General features: G+C 32.4%; 1 pseudogene; it reads right to left on the bottom strand.

Moving 5' to 3' along the window:
• Positions 1-479: 479 nt before the first annotated feature.
• Positions 480-5,032, bottom strand: LOC103489791 (cysteine desulfurase 1, chloroplastic-like; annotated as a pseudogene).
• Positions 5,033-6,615: the final 1,583 nt, after the last annotated feature.

Below are 6,615 nucleotides of genomic sequence, written 5' to 3'. Positions count from 1 at the left end.
GAATACTTCATCTACCTAACATATGTGTGCAACCGTAACATATTGCTTATGCTTATGGATGTCTCTTAGCAATTTCCAAACAACATTGCCAATTAAGCAATAATTAAAATCTCATATACTAGTTCAACAAGTCACTATAGTTTTGATCCCAGGGAATTTGAGACTTTTATATTGAAACAAAACGAAGGCAGGTAAATTTCAACGATATATACATCGATAATTATGGAGAGAAAATGTAGTCCATGAAACCATTGCTTAATCAAATAATTTATAAGTACACTAAAGTCTAAAAATCTATGAGAAATCTATGGTCTTACAAGAAAACTATGTGCACACGGATCTAGTAGTAAATGTGATGTTGAAGATAACACAAAGATGATCTTCTTCAAAGCGAGAAACATATCATAATCCTTCAGTCTAGAAGGTTAATTTCAAGTTGTGAACTGTCAAACAAAGGAGTTCAGTATTACTAGATCTCTCTACTTGAAATAGCCGAAGAAACTTACAGTGTCGTTTAGAGCCTGGATAAAATAGTTCACATCCTCTTTTTTGTTGTAGAAGTAAAGGCTAACTCAAGCACTTGAGTTGACACCGGGAGCTCGATGGAGGGGCTACGCATAGTGGTCCTGATTTGATGGCTACACCATGCTGCATTAAAATATTTTAAGAATCCAATCTATAGAAAATAAACGATTCACTCTACTTATAAAGTCAGTAATGATATTAGCCCAAGTCCTTAAGACTGAAAAGGGTTAATGAAAGGAATTAAATTAAATTCTACTTTAGTTCTAAACTTTCATCATTATTTGATTTTGGTTCTTTGGCTCTTAAGGATTTTGTTCAAGGATTGGAACCTTACATCAAAAGTATTTCATAGGGACCAATTCCTGGACATACCTGTTGATCGAGAAATGTTGCAATGTTTGTTGGATGAATGTCTCCAATATTGAAAGAACACAGTGGAACACGTTGAACATGTGTTGTGGGAGCTGGGCCATATATCTGAATATTAGGGACTACATAAAAATTTTCATATAGATAATCTGCCAATTCTTCCTGTTAGCGGACAACACCTCCTCGTCATTAGACTAAAGTCTCAAAACTAGTAAACATATTTATCATCTCATTCTGAATTTTCAGTGTTCTAGATAACCTAGTTGATAGAAAACTAATACCTAAATTCCTTGATTAAAGAAAAAATTCTATTATTAACTTATTGTGAAGGTATTTAATTGATACCCTGATTTAGTTGCTTCACACATTTTTAACTTTTTCACCGCCCAAAAATTCTCAAACAAAGGGTTATTATATACCAAATTTCAGTTAACTCACTTCATAACTATGATTTTTTTGCATTTCGATCCCAGATAAATAATCAATAGCAGCTCCCAAACCAATTGCCTCTCCAATTGTCGAAGGGGGAAATGAGTAATTAGTAGAATTAAGGACAAAAAATTGTCCACCAAAATGATTTTTTAATCCAAATATCAAAAGGCATCTGGACGGGAAGAGATTACATAGAAGAGACAAAATGATATGTAAAAGGGCATCAATTAATGAATAGTTCGAATAAAATAGACATCACAAAATGCTAGCATCATTCAAAAAGTCATCTATTTAGATCTCATAATGACTCCAAAGAGATGATTTATCAAGTGTCAATTACTATGAGAAAAAATGAGCAAACAAATAATATTAAATAAACGACAGTTATTTAGCTCTCTTGCGATTCTCGAGCCCTATATATTGAACATTCTAATTTTTCCACATCATATAAAATAAATACATTGAAAAATTTTTCATTTTAAAGTAAAAAGAAAAGGACAAAATTGCACCCATGCAGTCTAATAACCTGGAAGGAGGTTGTGCAAATGTGGAATGGTCAAGAAATACATATGAGATCATCTTTCCACCACTTAGAGCCATGTAGGACCAAATATGAAAAATTAGATACTTACTTCCTAAAAACAAATTGATGCAATTTTATTTTCATAACTTATCTTCTCAAAGGACATACCTAAGAATGGAGGCATTGCAGACAGCAGATCAATCTTTCCTTACAAGAATCCAATGCCTGTAGGCCCACACATCTGAAGCATGTTTATTCCTTAACTTCATATGCACAAATGTAAGGCTTCCCATTCAATTAATGAGAAAATAGCCTAACCTTGTGAGAAGAAGCAACAAGAAAGTTAGCATCAAGTGCTTGGCCGTCAACAACCATATGTGAAACACTCTGGCACGCATCTACAAGCACTTTTGCCTCAAAATGATGTGCCAAGCCAACTATTTCTTCAATTGGAAGAATAGAAGCTGCAGAAAAAAATCAAATCATACTGAATTCCACTGTGTGCATAGAGTTATTATTATAAGATTTCAAGAGTAACCGAACACAGATCAAAAGAAGGAAAAATGTCCAACAATTCTTTCCGTTCTTCTTTCATTGGACTTTATTATTTTTATTCAGCTGCACACCTTCCAACTAGAAGTGTGATAACTGAAGTAATATGATAACACTTCAATTTGAAATATTCACCTATTACTTGTTTTATTTGAGTAATGTTTATAAATTGAATGGCACAAAAAGGAAATAGATTATAAAAATGTTAAATATCAAATAGAATGGTGTACCTGGTACATTTGAGACATGATGGGTAACCACAAGCTTTTTGTTTTTGTTGAAAACATTTCCTTTAACTCTAGCACTACTACAAATATGGGTTTTAACGACGCAAGTTTTATGTCATAAAGACTTTCAACGACACAATTTTCGCGTCATTAAAGCCACTGTCAAGAAAGACTATTTAACGACACTTTGAAAAACGTGTCATTAAATATGCTTAGATGACACCAAAATTGTGTCATTAATACCTTTACCTTGACGCAATAAATATGTCATCGTTATCTATGACTCGACACCAATATATTGTCATCAATACCCTTATATTGAGGCAAATCATGTGTCACCGTTATCTATACCTTGACACTAATATATTGTCATTAATACTCTTAGATTGACGTTTTAAATGTATCACTATTATCTATTACTCGACACGAATTTATTGTCATTAATAACCTTATATTGACGCTTTAAATATGTCACCGTTATCTATACCTTGACACAAATATATTGTCATTAATACCCTTACATTGACACTTTAAATGTGTCACCGTAATCTGTCACTCGACACAAATATATTGTCATTAATACTATTACATTGACAATTTAAATGTGTCACCGTTATCTATCACTCGACACCAATATATTGTCATTAATACTCTTATAATGACGCTTTAAATGTGTCACCTTTCAACATAACTCGACACTAATATATTGTCGTTGTAAATATTTCGTTACACAAAATTGTTGTCAAGAAATGTGCTTTAACGACACTGTTTTTGTTTAATAAAGGCTTATATGTCGACACATGTTTGGTGTCATTATTCTTCATTTTCGCAACACATATTTTTATTTCATATATTTCTTCTTAAAAAATAATCAAATACTAAATTTCAGCATTATCCACATATGTTTGGAAAGATATTTATATTGATAATAAAAAATATAACTTACATTATCGGTAAAGATTTTACAATAATCCAAAAGATAAATTTAGTAAGTTTGGGACATCATGTTCACCTAAACTTACAAACTTCTGAACAACACCAGTCCTTTTAGCTACAGGTTGCCAAGGAATAATGGCACTATGAAGTTCAACAACCATAAGTATGATCTGCATTGAAAGAAAAGATTGTTACAGTTTAAACTTAAAGTTAAAGCAGTATGTGGCTATACTTATTTAAAAAGATAATGGATGAAACTTCATGATGTTGGAATGTAAAACACTTTCATTAACTTAAATCTGACATCAGAATCTTCCCAAAGAGAACACTAAAGCCTACACCTTAGACAATCAACAAGAATGCAAACAAGTACAAAATGTAAACCCATTGAAATTTACATATTAGAAATGAGAGAGACAACTAATAGTCTTGATGGTTTGATAAAACTTTATTAGTAGTCCCTATGATTTCATAAAAATTTCATATGTAGCCCTAATCATAGGACTAAATTCTAACTTTCTTCCAACCAGAGGAATTAAATTTTCAATGTAACCCCACGTGGAGAATATCACGTCTCACAGAGTCAATGCTTATACGTGCATTAAATAGTACATATATAGAAGAAAATCACTTGCGCTAAACTACTAAGATCGATGTAGAAGCCTAACACACTACGCACCTCATCTTCCGATTTCAAATTCACTAAGCCCCAAGAATAAGCCACTAGATTGATAGCTTCAGTTGCATTCCTGGTAAAATCGATCTCTTTAGCATCTCCAGCATTGATAAAGGACGCAACTTTCTTCCTTGCCCGCTCATACTCATCAGTTGCTTTCGCACTACATTTACAAACGGTTTCAAATCAGATAGACATCGTTTTCATTCACATTTCATACCAAAGTCTAAATAATCTACCTCGAAGAGTGTATGCCATGATGCACATTTGAGTTGGAAGCCTCATAATAATTCTGCAAAGCATTCAACACAGAAATTGGTTTCTGAGAAGTGGCAGCGTTGTCTAAGTAGACAAGCTTGGAGCCATTTACTTCTTGCAGATAGCAATACAACCATTAACACCACCACATGAAGTGTTGATAACAACGAAACAGACGAAAAATGGGATAACATAAAAATCGGCCAAATTAGTAGAGAACAAAATGTGAAACAAGAACTTGATGGAGGATGGGAAAATCAGGGCGAGTTGTGTGGCCAAGCAAAAGAGAGTTGAAATGCAAGTTGTCGGTTTCCTTGGCAGTGGAAGCAAAAGCAGAAATTGAGAAGGGAAAGGAAAATCTGGGATTATGAAAGCGGAGAGGAGGAGAAGAGGAAGCACGAAGGGTGGAAGAGAAACAAGAAATGCAACGATTAGGGTTCATGAATTGGAAGAAATTGGGAATGGAAGGATGGGAGCTTCAGAACCATCCCTTCCATCATCCTCTGTGGTTCCTAGAACTTGAGAATTGAAAAAGCTTAGGATGACGGTACTAATCATTCCATTTCATACCGATTCCTATAAATACAATTTCTTTTACTATGTTTTAAATATCACCGTTGGATCACATTGATATGCTCTAATCTATAACATATAGACTGATATTTTTTTATTTTTGATATTTTTAAGAGTTTTGTAATTTAAATAATTTTCCTTTTTTACATGCAAATATTTTTTTCATGTTCTTTTTTTATATAATTTGAAGACAGTGCCCATAAGTTAAACTATGGTTGTGATTATTTACTTCTAAATTTTAATTTTTAGAATGTAATGTAAATTCCAATAGAGAGGGGAGGGATGGAATTGGGAGAGGAGAAAGATTTTGTTTCTTTTGATATTTTTTTAAAGGAAAAAAATATAAGATATAATTTCGTTACATTTATGCATCTCACTAAATTATATAGTTATAGCTTATCGTGTAGCATATTCTTCCGACATCATCTTTAGCCTAACTTTTACCAAAATACACTTAATCTTTTAGTCCTCTTATATTAGTTGTTGCTATAGGTTCATCTTAGAGGTCATGGACTCGTAAAAAAGAAATCTAAGAGGTCGTTAGACCATTAACTGTGTATGTTGTTCACGCACAACATAGGTTGGTTGACTCAATTGATATTTTCACGACTCAATGGAAAGGAGGATAGTGAGAGCAGATTAGGATCTTGGTAATTTCACATATGATGGAAGCAGAAAGTTTCAAAAAAAATAAAAAACTTTAATTTTAAAAAGTACAACATATTTCACTCATCTTCTAAATTTTTTAATGAACTATGATATTTAAGTAAATGGGTGAGCAGATTAAGTGAGTTATTTTCATTTTCAAAATACCTATATACAATCAAATTTATTGTAATTTGAAACAATGACTCACAATAACACAACTTGATCTAATCTTTTCTTTCTCTTTTCAGTCAAATCCCTCATCCAAATGAATAAAAGAGAATTATAGTCAAAAGGATTACATCGTTAAAAAGATCTAACAAAAGAGAGCTCCATATCTTAAAAAGTTCCTAAATTCTTGACAAATACTCCAACTAAAAGCTTCAAAGAAGCTTCTCCCTTTAGAAAAATAGAAGTCAAGAAGAAGATTAGAGGAGATCAATGCATAAGTCAAAAGTATTGCAAATGAAATCCTTATAACCACATAACAAAAACATAGGCATTTGATTGGAAATTGTGCTTGCAAAGAGCAGCAATAAGAGAGATAAACATACAAGGCATTCTTCATTGGAGACTATAATCACGAGTATCAACTGCTTTGTGGAAATACCTTACATGTCAAATCATAAATCTCTAGGTATGTTTCAATAGAGGAATGGGAAAGGTCACATCTATCAAGCAATAAAAATTCAAAAGTCTGCAAATCTCAAACAAATATGGCATCTAGTGTTTAACATACAAGCAATATATTAACTACAAGTTTCCTGACCTGATATTTCAAAAATGGAGCTGTCAAGTAAATTCTATTCAGCGGTAGCAAAGTAATAGCAAAATTCACACATTCAACATCTGAATTTGATATAGTTTGAATCATAGATATTTTTTATTACAAAAGCTGA

The sequence above is a fragment of the Cucumis melo genome, chromosome 1 (genome assembly GCF_025177605.1).
Source record: "Cucumis melo cultivar AY chromosome 1, USDA_Cmelo_AY_1.0, whole genome shotgun sequence".
NCBI lineage: Eukaryota > Viridiplantae > Streptophyta > Magnoliopsida > Cucurbitales > Cucurbitaceae > Cucumis > Cucumis melo.
This window is presented reverse-complemented; position numbering and strand designations above follow the sequence as displayed.